General features: G+C 53.7%; 1 protein-coding gene and 1 long non-coding RNA gene across 10 annotated transcripts in view; one reads left to right on the plus strand and one right to left on the minus strand.

Annotated features, from left to right (window-relative positions):
- Nucleotides 1-7,688, minus strand: part of MAP4 (microtubule associated protein 4) — a 120,060-nt gene extending 112,372 nt beyond the window's left edge. For 8 of the 9 annotated variants that reach the window (XM_031608287.2, XM_031608288.2, XM_031608289.2 and 5 more), the window contains exon 1: nt 7,551-7,688. The gene's annotated coding sequence lies outside the window, so the exon portion shown is untranslated. The remainder of the gene's footprint in view (nt 1-7,550) is intronic. The other variant, XM_031608286.2, reaches the window with a different exon arrangement.
- A 3,046-nt stretch (nt 7,689-10,734) lies between these two features.
- On the plus strand, nt 10,735-14,483 carry LOC149917636 (uncharacterized). The gene is made up of 3 exons (XR_016467951.1): nt 10,735-10,810; nt 12,656-12,760; nt 13,552-14,483. It is a non-coding gene; the product is annotated as an uncharacterized LOC149917636 (long non-coding RNA).
- Nucleotides 14,484-19,271: the final 4,788 nt, after the last annotated feature.

The raw sequence follows: 19,271 nt of genomic DNA on the forward strand, positions 1-19,271 counted from the left end.
AAGAAGCCCCAGCATCAGCTGATGTCAGCCAGAGTTAAGGCCTTTAGAAGCCCTGTCTTATATGACGTGCTCCAACCAACTCTCCAGCAGCCTTCCTGAATGGTCCGAAGCAAAAAATAAACCCACCCCACATTCAGATGTCCCACAGCAGTGTTGGTGGGCAAGGAACAGACACTGGAGGAAAAATGGACGTGTGCTGAGCTGATGTGGGGGTGGAAAACAGAGGCAGATGGAGGAAAAGGAGCAGGAGCAGAACCTGAGCACAGGCAGCTCCGGGTAGTTAAACACAAAGGCTCAGTGCTTTGAGGCTGAAGGCTTTGTCCAGCACCTGAGGAGATGCAGTGTACGACCTGGCTGTGCTGGGTTAGCACAGCGTGTGGCCAGCTGCTATCCCACCACTGCAGCACGGCTCCTGCACGCCCTGCCAGCAGCAAGCAGTGCACACAGAATGCAGACACACAGGAACTGCAGGCTGAAGGAAAGCAGAGCCCCAGGACACATCATCTCCAGGGAGAGCATCGGAGCCGTGCGCACACAGGGAGATCTGGCAGCTTCTGCAAGAAAGGAACGTCAGACATCAAAATAATTTGCAACTTTGTGAGTCTGAGCTGTTAAAAACCATCACTGACATCTACTGAATGAACATCACAGCTCTCAAGGAAATGCACAGCTCAATGGGCTGATTGGATTTTCAGCAGCAGCCAATGCTGCACAATGCATTCAGAAGTACAACTACCTCTGCTGGTAAAACAGCCATTGTATTTAAGGGGAAATCCTAGCCTGCAATGCCAGTTCCAGGCAAGTTACAGAATCTCTCCTTAAAAATGAATTCCCAGGCGAAAATAGGTTGGGCCAAAAGCAAATAAGCCAGGGTTACATCAAACTAGTGCTAATGCAGATATACGTCCCTATAAATCCAGGCAGTCATTCAGCAGTTACACCAATGCAGGCCACACTAAGAGGGTCACCCCAGGACAAACACGTAATCCCCAGTGTGATGCCTGATCCTATTGCCCTACATGCTCCGTCCAAATCCCAGCGCCCAACTAAAAGGGTGTTTCACTCAGAAGCCCTGCAGTGCTACAGAGGTGTACAGCACTGTGCAGAGCTGGGCAGGAATACGGCCATTGCACTGACTGCAGGCCAACCACACATCACCTCCAGAGCCCTAAGGTCATTATAAAGGTTCCCTTGCACATCCCACCTCTCCTTTCTGAAGTTTCTCTGCCTTTTCAGGGATAAAATTAGCACGTATGAAGTTATAATCCTAGTCATACTTCTGAAGCTACGCATCAGCAACACTGCATGGCCTTTTATAGGATCCTTACACACACTGAAATCACTGCTGTACACACAGATCACATTCAGACCCACATCCCTGCTAAGTAAGAAGCCCAAATCAAAGTCTTAACTCAAGAACTCCTCTTCTAATTGCTTCCATTTTGTGACCAACACAAGCAGCCATTCACTCCCACCACAAGAGCCAAAGGGAAGGAAAGGCTCTGACTCACTGCTTTCTCCCATTCTTTACCTCTGATGCTGCAGACATAGCTTGAAGCCTCTCATGGATTTCTGTCTTTGCTCCTCCACAGTTTGAAGCTTCCAATTACTTTTACTATTAATCAGGCATCCCCTGACAGCAGAAAACCTGCTCTAGAGATCCTTACAACCACCACAGATAGAGATACAGAGGAGTATCTTTAAGGAGTGCTAAATAAAAAACAATAAAACTGCAATTAGCAGCTTCTGCAGGGTCAGAAGACTGACAGAAGGAGAACTGTCAATGTAAACAAAGAGGAGGGCTGGAAATGGAGGGAGGGGAGGAAAATCAATCAATCAAAACAACAGAAGTCCAAATGTGTCATTCCTGTATGTGATGCTCAGACCATTCCAGGCCAACAGAAAGGGAATCCCAGCACAGACAGTGATCAAATGAAGAACTGGCAGCACAGCTGCTGTGAGCAGTGCTAACTGCGATGCTCTGAACACTTCCCATAAGCCGTCCCAGCAGGCAGCATCCCAGCACCCCGGGTCTGCGCTGTGAGCACGGATGGAGCTCATCTCCCTGCACTTGAGGAGCTGTAACCCAAGTGCACGTAAACATGCTTTGAGATTCACCTGATAAAAGCTCCCATCGTTTCACTTTGTTTAAACTTAATGTCAACACCCTCAACTCGGCTCAAAAGCAGCTTTCCAGGATGATGTAGCCCCAGTGCAATTTTACAAAAGGAATGATGACTCACTGGCAGGCGGGAACGGGTTGGAAATGGATGACCTAATGCTCCAAAAGAAGCTTGCTTTTACAGAGATCCAGCTTCAGTCTGTACAGCACCTTCCTAAGAGAGAGATTTGGCACCACTGAATTTACCACACGACCTCTGGGCTCAGTGCAGTGGTAGTTTGGCCACCTGGCCCCAACAAGCAGCTCCTCATGCCTTACCTCAGCCCAACGCTGGGCACCGTCCTACAGAACCAGGGCTGTGTGCAGAATGCTCAGCCCCTTCCCCAGGCAGTGCCAAGCAGCACAAGGAAGGAGGAGCTGCTTCAGCATCAAACGCAGACGGGGGTGTTGGAATGAAACCATCAGCTCACTCATGTTTGATATCCAGTGAGCGCTATGAGCGCTGGGCTGACAAGCAAGACAAGCCTGCTTGGCGTTCAGCTGGATTCCTGCAGCCTTGCTAGGGATCCTCTATCCACAAGAGCTGATTTTTATGGCCTTATTACAGCCAGCAGCTGCACAGCTTAGAGTTACCTGCTGTAACAATGGCCCACAGCGACCAGGTAGATTTAAAAGCACCCTGAGCGTCCCTCGTGCTGAAGCCACGTCGTTCCCAGCCTTCTTCCAATACTTGCAAATGCTCCAGATGAAAGGGGCAAAGTGTAGGTGGAGAATGGGAGTTAGTGACACAGGCTAATCAGGATTCTAATCATGCTAATAGCTGTGATTAACTGCATACTCCTCCTAGAAGCTTCCCGCAGCTTCGCACAGCAGCATGATACCGGAGCGCTGCTCATCCCCTTAATCTCCAGCTGCACCACGTGTGTCATGGACATTCCCCATACTTAGCCCTAATCCCACCCACACACCAAACCTTCCAGCAGGCCAACATCAGCATTATGGGCAGGGTACAAGAGAAGCTATTGCTCCACAAGGCTGCAAATGAGAACTGTTCCAAACAAGAGCTACTACACATCAGCCATCCCTCCTTTGCAGTCAGCACTGTGCCCCTCTCAGGAGAGCTGCTCAGCAGTGCTGCTCTCATAGGGAGGGCCGGGAGGAGCCAACAGGGACCGCAGAGCCCCATAAACACTGCTCTGCAGCAGCAAGGTGCCTGGCAGGCAGGGAGAAATGAGAGCCTCCCCACTGCTCCCAGGAGAGGACTGATTTACAGCAGCACGGAATTACCACCACCATCCACCTGCCAGCAGGAACAACAAGGGAAGAGTGTGTACTACAGAGCCTGACCACGCTCCACTTACACACACATGCACTGGGCATCCAGCGGTGCCCTATGCTTCCACCAACACTGCACCTCTGGTGCTCTGCACAGCAGTGGCTGCAAACACACTGCTATTGGGCCTGCCAGCATTTACAAGGATCACAGAATGGCCTGGGTTGCAAAGGAGCACAATGCTCATCCATTTCCAACCCCCTGCTATGTGCAGGTCGCCAACCAGCAGCCCAGGCTGCCCAGAGCCACATCCAGCCTGGCCTTGAATGCCTGCAGGGACGGGGCATCCACAGCCTCCTTGGGCAACCTGTTCCAATGATATGGGCATGTATGACAGCACACAGAACCTAACAGTTTACTGTGAGGAGGTTTAAGACTAAGCTTGTTTGGGAACAGATGCATCCTGCCCAGCAAACCCTTGACGCTATCCTATTAAAAGTGCTAGAGCTCACAGACTCCCTCAGCATCGCCCCAACATCTGTCCATAATCTTTTGGTTTTAGAATCCCAGAACAATGCAGCTTTAGTATCCTGGTCTGGTATCAAATGTGGAGGTTGGTGGCCCTGCCTGTGGCAGAAGGGGTTGGAGCTTCGTGATCCTTGAGGTCCCTTCCAACCCGGGCCATTCTGTGATTCTGTGCTTAGTATCAGGAAAATGACTTCACAAACTGATTTGGAACATCTGAAGTCTCACAGATCGGGTTCACAGCCCCCTGTGAGCAATGCAGGGTGCTCACACGAGCCAGAAGCGTTTCACTGTTTTGTTACCAAGCAAAAAAATCTGCATAACATCCACAGCAACCGATTCCACTGACCTTTCCTTCCCACCAGAAATTCTTTCACATGTGCAAAACACCGAGTCATGAAGTTGGCTTCCGAGCTGTGGGAGGCTGCAAATTCCCCACCAGCACAGCTCTGCCTGCTGGCTGCATGCACCCATCCCCAGGGCTGCCAGCAGCACAGCCCAGAGCACAACCATCCCTGGGGAGCCCAGCTCTGCACACAAGCAGTGAGCGCCGACCCGCTGTGCCTCACCTCCACGCTGGGATCACAGAGCCCTGCGCTGCTCTATGCAGGTTTCACTGGCCTCGAAGAAAAGAAAATCAGTTTGATACCACTGCCATAACACGAGGAAGCCACACACACCGCCCTCTGACTAAGCAAGAGACTGAGCTATTTTAGCTGGGGCAGGAAGCATCTACACGGAGCCACAGGAAATAGCATCTGCCTTCCAGAGCAGCATCAGCTGCAGGTCTGCCTCTGAAACTCCACAGCACTCACACCAAGTGCAGCCTGCCCTCCAAAGCAGCCTGGCAGCAATGTGATGAGTAACAGGCCTGCAGCTCCCAGCTCCCTGAGGAAGAGACTTGAATTTCATCTTCCACCTTGCCTGGACGAGCAAAATAAATTATTTGGGATATTTTCAGACTAAAACAAGGTACAGCTGTAATTTATTTGTCTTTTAAGTAACCATCACTTTCATTTGAATTGCAAGTGGCTCGAATTCATCCTGACAGACTTACAGCCAGTCTGACCAGTGGTTTCCCTTAGTCAGAACTGTGGCACATATCAGCCTTTGGAAGCACACACATCAGTGCTTCATAGAGACAAACATCACTCAAGGACTGAGTCGCTGCTTGAAGATAACAATGGGGAGTTTATTAGGATCACAGACTGGCCTGAGTTGCAAAGCACCACACTGCTCATCCAGTTCCAACCCCCTGCTGTGTGCAGGTCACCAACCAGCAGCCCAGGCTGCCCAGAGCCACATCCAGCCTGGCCTTGAATGCCTGCAGGGATGGGGCATCCACAGCCTCCTTGGGCAACCTGTTCCATTACACAGGGCTGGGCTGAAGAATTGATGGGTACAAACCAGACCTGAACTCTATAAGAATTGGCTCAGGTTCATTTCTTTCTGGGGAAGAGAGGCAACCACTAAAACACAACAGGGTTTGGGACCTCAGACATAATTACTGCTCCATTCACCAGCACTAAGGCTGACTCAGCCCTTTTACAGACTCCAGAAGGAACACGTAATTTATTTGTTTAAAAGAAGTATTCATCAGAGCTCATGAAATAAGCTGAGGAATGGGAACCCAGTCACATCCCATCGGCCCTGCAGCCCCACTGGCTGCTCCTTTAGAACAACACTGGTTTTCACTCTTTGTTCTGTTTCTCTGTGTTATTCCACCTTTGCTCAGTGTCATTCCTGTAGAGACACACATGACAGACTTACTGACACCCCTCAGTCTTACAGTCAGTCAGCCTCAGATCGATTCTTCTCCCTTTGGGAGAATCACTCCTCGCTGAGGGCTCCTCATTCCACAAAGAAAGCAGAGGGCATTGCTGTTATTGCAACAGAAACTCAACTGAGTTACTTTTAAAACTGAAAACTTCACTTTTTTTGATCCAGGGGGATAAAAAGTCACGAATTCACCAAACAACCAGAAGGACAATCAGACATTTCAGTGGCTCTCATACAGCAGGGGAAGGTGGGGGCGCCAGCAACTCAGCCAGCCAAGCAGGCACTTTGATAAGAGTTCCACAGCAACCTCAAATATTGCTGAATTACTGCTTATCTGTCTCTCTTAAATAAAGTTAAGCACATTACAACAGTACACTGCATTATACCAGCAAAATACATAATACCAGATGGAATAATTCAGTCCTAACAACGCGGCCATCAGTGTTACAGCTGCAGACCTCCAGCACAGGCCTGCTCCTTCTGTTTGGAAAAGGCAGCCACAGCAAAACCTCACATAAAGCCCTGCATACAGAGGACATGAGGAGGCACTGCGCAGGGCTCATGGGCCACCAGCTGAAATGCAAGGGTGGCACTTCAGTGTCCCTCTTGCTATTCAAGGAGCTTTCAGGTACACTGCTGACGGAGAGCATGGCTCCCTGGGAAGGGAAACTTGGCTTGGAAAGAACTTGTTAGAAAGTTAAGGTAAAGACTTTCTTTACCAAGAGAGCGGTGAGGTGCTGGAACAGCTGCCCAGAGAGGCTGTGGATGCCCCATCCATCCCTGAGGTGTTGAAGGCCAGGTTGGATGGGGCCCTGGGCAGCCTGGGCTGCTGTGAGATGTGGAGGTTGGTGGCCCTGCATTGGTGGGGGTTGGAGCTTCGTGATCCTTGAGGTTCCTTCCAACCCAAGGCATTCTGTGATTCTGTGACTTATGGGGAAACAGATGAAAATTGTGTTATCATTATCATTATCTACTTCACATACATCACACATACAAAGTGTACCTTTATATGTGTAAAAACGGGCTCCATACGCCAGCAGATCACAAACATGACACACACACACACCTCGCCAGACGCAGAGCTCACACAAAGCACCAACACACACCGCGGGACGGCCTTCAGCAGCACAGCAGCACCTTCAGAGCTCCGAGCAGCGCCCAGCAGCCGCCCCACAGCCCCGTGCCACACCGCACAGCGGGGCGCACCCAGATGCGCGCACACAAAGGCGCCCAGGAGGCTCTGATCCGCACAGAGATCTCCGCCACCCCGCCGCGCTCCGCCACTCGCGGCGGGCACCGGGACGGCGCAGGGCAGCCCGCGGCCGCAAGGAGGGGGCGGTGGGGGAGGGGCGGGGGTCGGCCTCGGCTGCCGCGAACGGCCGCACGCCGTGCCGGGGGGGTCAGGCCGGACACGAGGGACGATTCCTCCTCGGGCAGAGCGGCCGCCGTGGAGCAGCGCGTCCGGACGCGATCAGAGCGGCGGAGCTCGCAGCCCTTCTGCACCCGAGCGGCTCCGAAGAGCCGAGTTTCTGCCCGCGCCGCAGCCCCGCCCCGCCCTTCGCACCGCCGCCCGCAGCCCCTCGCCCCCCCCGCCCGGGTGGCGGCGGCCCCGCAGCCCTCGGCGGACCGCTCCCGCCGCCGGCTCCCTCCGACACCGCCGGGAACGGCCGGGCCGCCCCGCGCCGCACGGAGCCGAAGGGAGGCGGCACAGCACGGCGCGGCACGGCCCCCCGCCATACGGACAGGAGCCGCCGCCCTCGGCCCCGCGCGCCCCTCCCCGCTCCTCCGTCGCCTCGCCGTGCCGCGCCCGCCGCAACGGAACCCCCTCCTCGCCGCCCGCGCGGCCCTTACCGCAGGCGGAGCGCGCCGGGACGGAGCCGCCCGCTCAGTGTCGCTGTCCCCTGCGGGCCCGGCGGGGGGAGGAGGCGGGGGAGGCCGCACAGCCGCCGTTGGCCTCGGGCCGAGCGCGCCGCCCTGCTGGGCCCGCCGCCGCTCGGCCAATAGCGCCGCGCCGCGCCCGCCCTCCGCCAATCGGAGCGAGCGCGGGTAGGGGGCGGGGCCAAGGAAGGGCGGGGCTCGGGCGGTGCCGCCGTGACAGCGCAGTGGGGGCGGGGCGGCGTGAGGGGCGGGAGGAGAGGGCGGGAACGGGGGGGGGCTGAGGGGACGCGGGGCGGCGGGGTCACGGGGCGGCGGGGGAGGTCGTGCTCGGATGGGGGGGACGGCTTCCTGTCAGGAGGAACGGCCGGCTGCTGGAATCGTCGAGTCGTAGGGATCACAGAATCGTAGGACGGCTTAATGGCCTCAAGGACCATCGCGGTCCCCCTCTGCCGTGGGCTGAGCAGGGCGGGCACTGCAGCTCCGGGCTGTGCCAGCGCCTCACCTCACAGCTCACCTCACCCCTCACACCTCACCTCACACCTCACTTCACACCTCACATCTCACCCCTACCCCTCACCCCACATCTCCCAGACGACATTCCCCCTCGTTCTGTCGCCATCAGACCCCGCTCCATTTCCAGCAGACAACCTCCCCCAGCACTTGGAGGCTCCCTGCAGTCTCCCCTCACCTTCCCACGGTGCCCAGCCAGGTGAGGTGAGGACAGCCATCGGTTCCAAACGGCAGGCACTGCTGGTGCTTCTGCTTTGGATTCTTAATTTCACCTCCACGAATGACCCGTTCGATCCAGAAGGATGACCCTCTTTGCATCCAGGGTGGCAAAACACATTACAGTGATGAAACGTACGGACAGCAGGATGGTAAGCGATGGAGGGCTTGCACAGCAGGCGTGGCTGCCACGCACAGGGCTGAAACCCCGAGGGGAGCAGGGAGGAGAAAGGTGAGGCTGTCAGATACGGCTCCAGTGACAGCAGCCACACAGGAGGAACCTCTGCCTTTGTGCTTCGAGGTTTGAATCACTGCAGCCTACGCACCATAGGGAGCTCACCCAGGAGCAGGAAGGAGGTGAAGCCCACCTGCTGGCAGTGAGGTCTGTGTGTCACGCACCCAGCCCCAGGGAGCTGCAGGGCTGCTAAATCTCATAGAGAACACGCCACGCTGCCCTGCTAGATAAGGGAATCAAAGCATGCCTAAATCCAAACAGAAACAGGCGTGTCCCTCGTGTCTGGTCACTTGGAGGAGGGAACACCCTTTGCATCAGGCTGTGGGAAGGGGCACACCCCATCCGTGTGGAGCTGAGGGTGCAGCTTCTGCCCCCGACCCCTCCTGCCAAACTGGAGAGTGTGGGTTCCTTTCCAGGGCCGCAGCCTGTAAGGACAAGGCAGGGGAAACCCCGTGTCCCGATGAAAGGCACATGCATAACAACTGCTTCTACCATGTGCTATTTTTAAGCTTGAGATAAAATAGTTTCCCAATGGCTTTGGGAGGATTGGCGATGGTTTGAATTTCAGGGCTGTTCCAGCTTACCCAGGGCTTCAGATCAGCACAGCCTTAAAGATACCTCTGTCCTCCTTGGAAAATTCTCCTCTGTCCTCTGCTAGGTGTGGTCAGAGAAGGGGTAAGCCCTGGTTCTAGTGTAGGACAGGAATTCCTCTGCCTGTGCCAAGGCTGTAACGTAACAAGAAGCAGTGGGTTACATCAGTGCTGCACTGGGGAGTACATCTGACCTGCTTTGGGCTCCAGAAAGAACCTCTGTTTGTTCACTGAGCCCCTCATTTATTCCCTAAATTTAAAATGTGAGCATCCAGAGCCTTGTCTTCAGCGCAGTGATCGCACAGGAGCCAAACCATCGGTGCTTTAAGGCAACAGAAGGCCCAAACTTCACTCTGCCAAGCAACTGCTTTGGTAACGCTCTCATCCCACCGAGGCACACACAGTTACCATCAGTCGAAGCAGGAAGCAGCCCTTCCAGTGATGGATGTGTCCATTCTGAACTGCACGTCACTGCTGCCCCCCGCAATCCCAACATCTACAGAGCACCGCACGTGGAACTGATGAAATGAGAATGTGCGGACCGTGAGCTGCCCAAAAGCTGTGCTCCTATGGAAAGGAGGCACATCTTCCTGCAGCACGTGGCACTGCTGCCCGGACAGCTCGCTGCCACCACTGCTCTGCCACACACACACGTTGGCTGAGTGCATCCTTCTGTCCCAGCCCTGCCTGTGCAGCAATGCTTCGCACACCCTGATCCGGGGTGGGTTTTTATCCCGCTGTGCACAGCGTCTCGTTACACTGGGATTCAGGCTTCCTGATCTCCTTAGGTCCTGTCCTGTCCCAGCTGACGCCAGTCACGTTTCTATGGTTGGCCTCGGAATGAGCAGGATGGAGGAGAGGTTTCACAGCTCAGCTTACATCTGAGGAACAGAATAACTCGTTTCTGACCTGAAGGAGCAGTGTGTAGTACGAGCTACATCTCTCCTCAGAGCAGATAAATTCTCATAACTCTTCCGAAACCACCAACGTGAGGGCAGGCTGAAATCCCAGCAGGGCTTGTTTCAAGGTGAACAACTGACTGATATGTTCTCTTAGTTGATACTGCACTTACAAGCATAGCTATTGCCGTTTTATTAATCTAGTTTAGTACCAAACCTCCCTGTTTTCACCTAAAATCTAAACTGTTGCTTGCTTTCTGGGAGCAGCTCAAGGACAGACTGCATTCGCAGCCTCTCTCTGTGCCTCCCCCGTGCAGAACTTCAGTGTTTCATTTATCTTTGTTTCTCCCTCAGACGAATATAACCTCCTTCTCCTCTTGCTTTTCCAGCTTCCCATGCCAGACCCCTCAGCCCGTTCTCAGCTTCACATGGCCTGAAAGGGAGGGGAGCAGGAACCACCTTCCACGTCACAGGGAGGCCAAAATCTATGTGACACCACAGGTGTGTCTGCCCTGGTAATAGAGGGGGACTGATTTTTGTGAAGGAGCTGTGGGGAGAGAAGCTTGGCAGGCAATGGCTCTGCTTTTCCATCAAGCCAGACAGTGAAAGTGAAGGGAAGAAAGGGAAGGGGACAACCTGCTCGTGTCCCTGCAGGGTCACTGCTGGCCATCCCTGTGAGTCTGGCAGGGAGGAGGGGTGGGCCAGCAGCTGGGCTGAGGGCCGGCCTGGCTCACATCGCATGAGTCACCTGGAGTCACACGCAGGCACCGAGGGAGCTGGAAAGTAAGAGCTTGTTTCTGGTTAATGCACATTCATCTCCACTTAGATAGGAGCCACAGCAAATTAAGGACGCCGAGTGATGTGGCAGGGCTTGGCTCTGCTGATTCCAGGACATGGACAGCAAAAGCCTTGGAGAGAAAGAGGAAGGAGCTGGCAGCTCTCTTGCCCATTTATGAAGGGATTGTCGTTCACTCCTCAGCACCCATGACAGCCGAGGGTGAGCCCAGCAGGGCTGGCTGAGGGCTTCTGGCTATGCTGGGATGCTGCTTTCAGAGCCGCTCGTTGCTGAAGGCTTTGCTGTCATTCCTCCCATCTCTCACTCATTTCAAACATGCAGCAGAGCTTCCAGAGGGGTCTCTTTCAAAATTGCTCATCGGAGAGGCAGTTATTAAGCAGTGGATCTGAACCCTCTGTAGAGAAAAAAAAGTTGAGCTAGATCTCTGAAGCGTTTGAGTGGAGCAATGAATCACCCCACAGCAGCCTCTCATTTCCAGGAAACGTGGCTGCCTGTGTGCTTTTGAAGGTGAATGCCTCGAAGCATCTTGCAGAATTTGAATGCTGCTACAAAACTGCCCTGCAACTTTCACTCCCATGCCCCAGCCCTCATTTCACATCCACTTCCCTATCATGAATCAGGATGCAAGAAGCTACCCAACCACTCAGTCAGGCAGCGCTCAGCCCCAGCGACAACAGCAGCGTTTGTGTGTCACCGGCAGATATTTGCCAGGCAGACTGAGCTGTTGTGCTCGTTGGAGCTGACTCCAGCGTAATGGAAGGCATGGAATTTTGGCCGGGGATCTCTGCTGTCCCAGCGACCCGTTGAGTCTCTCTGGGCAGTCATGAGGTTTGCCTTGCAGGTAGCACGGCCCTGATCTCCTGATCTGAGCCCCGTGGGGAGCTCTGCAGTGCTGCACCAAGGCCAGGACCCGTGGTGGGGCTCTGCTGCCCCAGGAGTGCTGGAGAGAGCACAGCTCTGCACCCCAACACCTGCTGTGGGCAACCTGATTTCCTACAGAAGAAGAGAACCTGCAGACACTGGGGTCATGGGCTTGTTGCTGGATCTCACAGCACTCTTTAAGCACGGGAGGGCAGCCATACAGGGCTCGGGCCCTCTCCCCTGTTAGCATTTAGCACCAGGCTGGCAGAGCTGCTCCCATCTCTACCCTGGGCCTCCATAAACTGCACCCAATTATTCCAAGGCAGAAAAATTGAGTCTGTGCTGTAATGACAGAATGAAAATATCCTCCGGATCCTGTGCAGCCTTGAGTTACCTTTTATAAATAGGTTAACAGCTGGAGGGCCTGTGTTTGTTTAAAGGGAAACGACACTCAGTACGTGCCCTATATGATGTGCTCCGTCATCAGTAATTCTGCCATTCTGCCGATTTATATCTGGAGATTAAAGGATTTGCCTTTCAATAAAATTATTTTCCTCAAACTTCTAAACTGGGGAGAGAGGATTTCGATCATGCTGCCATGCTGTGCAGCTCTATTCTTGGTGATGCTTTGCTTTCCCCCTCGCTGTGCAAAACATGCTGCTCGATTCCTCCTGGTGGCTTTGGCTGTGGTTTGCTGTTCCTGCCCTGCTCCTGGTGCCTGGACACCCTGGGATGGGACGGGGTGAGGGGCCTTCAGGCCCCAAGGAGCTTCCAGCCCGTGCTGAATGTAGCAGAACTGACAGATGCTGAGTGATGAGACAGAAGAAGAGCAACCAGGGAATAAAGCAGCATGCAAAGCTCCGGGGTCCCTGCAGTTTTGTGCAGGTCAGGTCCCTCCCACAGGAGCATCTCCAGGCCAGAGCCCGGTTTGTTACCATTTTCATGTCACTGTTCTCTTCACTCTTCATCAGGTCAGCTACAAGATGAGGCACAGAGAGGTCAGTGGGGGACGTTCCTGTCACTCACCTGGAGGTGGAAGGAGCTGATCTGAGGGCGGTGAGACCAAGACATGGAAGGTTAGGGCAGATTTCAGTTGGATGTGAGGGGGAAGTTGTTTGCTGTGAGAGTGGTGAGGTGCTGGAACAGCTGCCCAGAGGCTGTGGATGCCCCGTCCATCCCTGAGGTGTTCAAGGCCAGGTTGGATGGGGCCCTGGGCAGCCTGGGCTGCTGTGAAATGTGGAGGTTGGTGGCCCTGCATTGGTGGGGGGTTGGAGCTTCATGATCCTTGAGGTCCCTTCCAACCCAAGCCATTCTGTGATGCTGTGAAGATGTGGCTGCCTGGAGGGCTGCAGGCCTTTCCTATACAGACCTGCTGTCTGCTTGGACAAAACAGGGAATTGTGGAAGGCCAAAAAGCTCCCATCTTTTCCCATCACCTTGTTCTGTTGGCAGCTGGTGCCAGATGTGCAGAGACAGACACGGTCAATTTAACTTGTCAGGAGCTCATCGCCCCGTGCCGAATCCCATCCTGCCTCTCATCTCATCATCCTGCCCTCTTTTAAAGCTCTGGGACACGAGGTTTCATATCCTTTCCACACCACTCATTATGACTCTTCTTGGGTCATTAAGACATTCTTGGGACCCAGCGGTCACTCCCTTTCTGAGCTGTAATGAGCCACTGGCAGCACTTTCTTGTGGCAACAGCTTACCTGGGACAAATTAATAGCTGGGAATGTGCTGCTTTCTAATTCCCTTGATTCTCTGTTGCAACAAAAAAAGAAAATGAAAGTTCCTGCTGTAGCTTCTGCAGGGTATTCACTGTTTTCTTTGCTTCTATCATGTAATTTCTAGCTTTCCTTTCCTATTAGGTAAGCATGACCAATCCCTCCTGCCATGCACCCTCCTCTCCTCCACGGCTGCCCACCCTGCTTCAGTTCTTCCAGCTGGGGGATGTGACAGCACTGTGAGTCTCTGGCAGGACTCTGCCATGCACACACATCTCCTACAGCACTCACTCCTGTTCCAGTTCTTTCACTGTATTTCGTCATTTCGCTTTGAAATCTCTAGCATCTCATTCCTTTGCTCAGATCAGGCAGAAGGATGGCGACAGTAATGTCCAGCTTCTCCTTCTGCAATGATGCATTGACTCTGGAAACCCAACTCCCACAAAATTGCCTTTGGTCTGTGGAAATGGCTGAGAGCACTTCGGCTGTCTGAGGAATTCCCAGGGCAGCCTCAGTTGTTGTTTGCCATGTGGCAGCCCGTCCATTTGCATGGAGCCCACGAAGGACACGTGGGATGGAAAGCCTGCATGCATCATGCTCATCCCCTGCTGCACAGCCGCTGCTGGTCCCATTTTGCACACTCATCAGTTCAGACATGCAAATAAAGGGCGCGCACCTTTCATTTGTATGCTGCAGTTTAAAATATGAGCCACGCATGAAAATTGCATGAAAAACATCTTTTCAGGCTAGCAGCAAGCTCAGGGCGTGGATTAAAGGCAGGGCCACATTAGCAGCAAGGCTGGAGCTCAGCCCTTCCTCATCACAAGCTTCTCTCCCCTGCGGCGTGAGCTGATGGAGGGAGCAGTGCAGCCCTGGGTGAGACACACATTGCTCAGACGCAGCACGGCAGAAGGCAGGGCCCAAAACGCACGTGGGCTCTGCAGAGGGAGCCTGGTGAGGAACCACTGGACACATCCACCGAGCGGCGTGATTGCCTTGGAGCAGCTAACGAGGCCTGCCCAGCTGGCAGCTGCACAGCCCCGAGCCGTGGGACGTGGACCTTCCAAAGCATTCAAATGTACCGCCTCCCCAAGACGAGTTTTTCAGGCTTGTGATCGGAGAGCTTTTCTGACTGCGCTCCCAGCCCTGCCTGCCAAAACAGAGTGGGATGCACAAGTGAGAGAGTCAGCGAGCCCACAGGTCAGGGGATCACGAGGAACTCTCACATCCAAAATTGCAGTGGGGGAAAAAAGGTGTAACAGCTGCAAATTGGCCCAAAAGAGAAGGGTGGGAGCACGTCGGTGCTGCAGGACGCAGTGCGGCAGGGAGCTGCATGCAGAGCACAGGGGATGGCACAGCACTGAAAGTTGCTTGGAAATGCTGATGGATGAAACTCAATCTGCCATATAAAAATTTAATTACAGCGTGGTTAAACCCAAGCTTTCTGGAAGGGACAAAGAAAACAGGGTTTCTAGAAGATTCCTTCTTCTCCCGGGTCTCCGTAATAGACCTGGAAACATGGCTGTGAAATTTCATCATCACCCAGAGGAAAACCATCCAGACAGCATCCCAAGTTTGTGCTCCAAGGCTGCAAACAGCGGCAGTTTTTTCCACATCTCCTTCTGCTCTCACTTAAAAAAGAAATGAGAGCTGGGGGAAATGACAGCAGCTCTCCTTCCTATGGGTGAGAATTCCCATTTAAATTCTTACTCATCTCCCAAAAACGAGTCTTTAAGCGTGGGGGGGAGCACCCAGCTGCTTGGAATAGAACCCAATGGTTCGTACCACAAAAATAATGACAATCTGATGGGAAAAAAAAGTCTTGGCAGGAAGCAAAATTCAGAAGGGAAGGGAGGGGAGAGACAGAAGGCTGTAGGACATCTGGGGACTGCAGCAGTTACATTCAGCAAGAGGCAGAGGGACGGCCCAGGGGTCACTGGGCAAACATGGCCAACATGGTTGGAAATATAGGAAGCATTTGCCAGAGGAGGATCCAGGCGACCAAACAGCCTCACTCCACGAGCTCCATCCTTTGCTGGCTCTCCGTTAGCTCTGTCCTTGACTGCAAAGCAGTGTCTCTATCCTCTTTTGAGAGGGAGAAGCCCCAGTGGGAAGGAAGCAGAGCTCCTCTCATCGCACTGCTCCCCAGTTCTGCAGCTGAAGGAGGTTTGCAACGGCTGGGAAAAGTACAGGCATGAAATGACACCAAATAAGTGATAAAGAAATACGTGATAAAGACTTCCATAAATAGAAGTCTTCAGTGCCAGCGCTAGTGAATAGAGAACCTTGCAGATAGAGAGAGCCTGGGAAAAGGAATGGTAGAGGAGCTGAGCAGATTCCCAGAGCCAGAAGGGCAGATCAGAGAGCTGTGTCGGGATTCACTAATTCAGGAGTGGAGCTGAATTTGTTGGAGGTGGATGCAGACCTTCAGGAGCACAGCGATGCCATGTGAGGGCGAAGGTGACACTGCCTTGAAAGTGTGAAGCGACTCAAGAAAACTGAAATTAAATTCAATTGAAAGCAACCCCAAAAGGCCGTTTCACATCAGCATGAAATATGTGCTATTGCTGCAGCTCACACAGGATCCTCCTGCCCCCAGCAGACCCACGAGCAGCAGGCTGCATGGAGACACACGGCATCGGCTGAACCTGAAATCTTAGATACACGAGTAACTGGAGACCACCGCAGGGGGACAGTGAGAAGCACCCATAGGTCACAAGGCACCCGAGGCGCAGGGAGTTTGCCCTCCGTGGTGACCTTCTGGCCATTGCGTTCAGGGAGGAACGCCCACAGCCCATGAAAGGCACTGCTGTTGTCCTCCTGTAAGAGGAGCCTTTGCTGTGCGCAGCTCTCAGGGACTCATGTTGCTGCTAAAGAGCCGTTTGAAGGTTTTAGCCAAATCCTGGCTCTTGCACTGCGGGCTGCGCTTGTGGGTGGTGTAAACCCCGAATGGAAGCAGATGGAACGAGGACAGCGCTCAGATCCCACTAACAGAGACCTTCAGGGCTTCATTTGGGCAGCAGAGAACCTTTCATTCTCAGCAGAGTGAAATCTTATAGCAGAGAGCTGTGGGAAGGGACCATCCGCAGTCGTGTCCCACACAGCCGCCTCTCCCATGCTCTGCTAATGGACAGCTTCTGTCTGCGTTGGTCCCGCAGCTGCCAGCCTCCAGAGCTCCGTCCCTGCAGGTGTTCAAGGCCAGGTTGGATGGGGCCCTGGGCAGCCTGGGCTGCTGTGAAATGTGGAGGTTGGTGGCCCTGCATTGGTGGGGGTTGGAGCTTCGTGATCCTTGAGGTCCCTTCCAACCCAACCATTCTGTGATTCTGTTTCAGAAGCGAATGGATGAACTCCCCTATGTCAGAGCAGACTCCGACGTGTGCTGTCTCCCCCTCTTGGCCACAGAGCCTGTGGAAGAGTGAGCAAGGAGCAATCCATTTGTGGCAGCTGTTTGGAAGGCGCTGTGCATGGCTTCGTGTGCCAGCAGAGCAGTGCTGGTTGCAATCAGCCCCAGCATTCCCCCACAGCTGCTGCCCAAATAAATCCATTGCTTTAGCAGAGCATCTGCTTTTGTGTTAAATGAATCCACCGCTGAGTATTAGCAATAATTTTGCTCAACTTGAGCTGCTGCCCCATTAGAGCTTAATGAACAGATTCCTTGGGAAACCTGAGCAGTGTAATGTCAGAGCACTGCGAAGAGCCAAGCGACTTAAAATCAAAGTGCTGTGTCAGCAAATGGAGGCAGGTTTGGAGTGCTGCAGGAAGACACAGCTCCCTGGTCGAGAAGATGAGCCACGGTCGTAATGAATATTTTGCCCAGCCTGTATCTGGTTTCAAAATCTTCCCACAGTCATCCCAAATAAGCACTGGTGAGAATGTGATGTTATTAGAAAGGGGATGGAGTCAGAGCAGCCGGAGAATGAATGAATGAATGAATGAACGAATGAATGTTGGTCATGGGGGGGTCATTAAACAGGGGCACTGCAAAGGGAGCTGAGTGCCTTCTGAGTTCTGGGGGGGGGGGCTGTGTGCTGAGCTCTGTGGTGATGCTGCCATGCCCAGGTCCACGCGGAGCCCTCCTGGTCGGCCTTGGAGGAAGGGCTGGATCCAACAGCTGCAACCCCCCGCGCTCCCATCGCTGCCGTTCCAGGAGGAAACTTGGAAGCAGAATATGTAGTTGCTCCCATACTGATGGCTCTGCTGACAAAGTTGCGTACTGAATTCCCTGTGTGCTGCCACAGAGCATCAGGATTCAGCCTGGGAGAGGAAAGCCAGCGACTGTTTGGCAGCGCGATGAAAGGACGGCGATGCGAGTGTTGTTTGTAAGGCTCCTTGTGGGGTTAGATTAAATGATAGGCTGGAACGGAGCTCGGAGAGATTGTGATGAAAGAGAAGTTTCGTGTTTGTCGGGTAAACATGCCCAGTTATTAAAGAGCATTAGGATGCGATTTGTAACCCAATATTACAAACGCGGCGATTATTGTCGTGGTTTCCCAGCAGAGCGTCGGCCAAAGGAAGGAGGGATCCTCTGTGCTCCAGCAGGCACCTACAGACGGCCCCTTGTCTGGGGAGCAGAGCTGGGCCAGTGCTGGAGGAGCCACTCGAGAGAAGGCAGGCTGTTGTTGGGGAGCAGCCTGCTGCAATCTATTGATGGCTGAAACACATTTTGCTGAGCACAATCCGTGTTTTTAAACACTGATGTTTGTTTGACAGTTTCTGCTTTTCTGCCAGGACAGCTGAGGGGAGCTCAGTGGAACAGCAGAAATTGCAGCCTGATGCAGTGTAGAACAGGTTGCCCACTGAGGTTGTGGATGCAGGCATTCAAGGCCAGGCTGGATGTGGCTCTGGGCAGCCTGGGCTGCTGTTGGTGACCTGCACACAGCAGGGGGTTGGAACTGGATGAGCATTGTGGGCCTTTGCAACCCAGGCCATTCTAGGATTCTATGATTCTAATAGTTACAGACCATTAGTTGTCGAGCATTTCCAGTTGCTCAACAAAGAGATGGTGTAAAATTACTGTTTTATTCATATGTGTAACAATGCTTCTGACTGCTGTCCATCCAACGGCTGCTGTTGTGCACAGTGAGGGATGGACTTCTTCATGCCGGCACCTCCTGACCCAGCAGGAGCACACTGTGCTACAGGTGCACAGCTCAGGCACTGGGACACATCTGGGGAATGTGCAGGACCACGGGCACCGCTGTTTGTACAAATCCCAGCTGCGTTACCTGGGTGTTGGAATGTGATATAAGAGGAAAGCACTCCGGGGCATCAGTAGTGCTCAGCGAGGAAATGGCACTTCTGTCTTTCCTGGCTCCCAGCAGCACTGCATGCTGAAAGCCCTCATCGCAGCTGAGCCACAGAGAGCTGAAGTGTTTTGTGCCTATGCACCTTTATCAATAGCAACAGCAATTTCAGCCGTCCCAGGGTGAGGAGGAGCCGCCGCCGTGCTGACCGTGCAGGGATCTCCTCATCCCTCCCAGAAGGAAAAGCTGCATCTGAACCCCGACGGTGCCACGTGAGTCACTCAGCACAAAGGCTGCTGTCAGCTTCAGCCAAAAGCAGAGCGCGAGCACAAAGAGAGGAGGATTCAGTAACGCCTGTTTTAACCTCACGCTTTTTCACAGGCTTTCTTCTCACCACCCCAGCAGCACACAACACAGAGCAGCCCAGGTTGCTGCTGTGGGCCCCATGCAAACACTTCAGAGGGCTCTCATGATTCCTTCTGGGATGAAGCGCACAAGGACGGCAGCGGAAGGCCCGGCTCTGCATCCAGCACCTGCTCTGGAATGATGTGACATCCCTCCTTCACGTGGCTGTGCTCAGCACAGCGCTGGGTCGTTTGGAGAAGATCTCCGAGATCCCCA

This window comes from Phasianus colchicus, chromosome 6 (genome assembly GCF_987193195.1).
Source record: "Phasianus colchicus chromosome 6, bPhaCol1.hap1.1, whole genome shotgun sequence".
Taxonomy (NCBI): Eukaryota; Metazoa; Chordata; class Aves; order Galliformes; family Phasianidae; genus Phasianus; species Phasianus colchicus.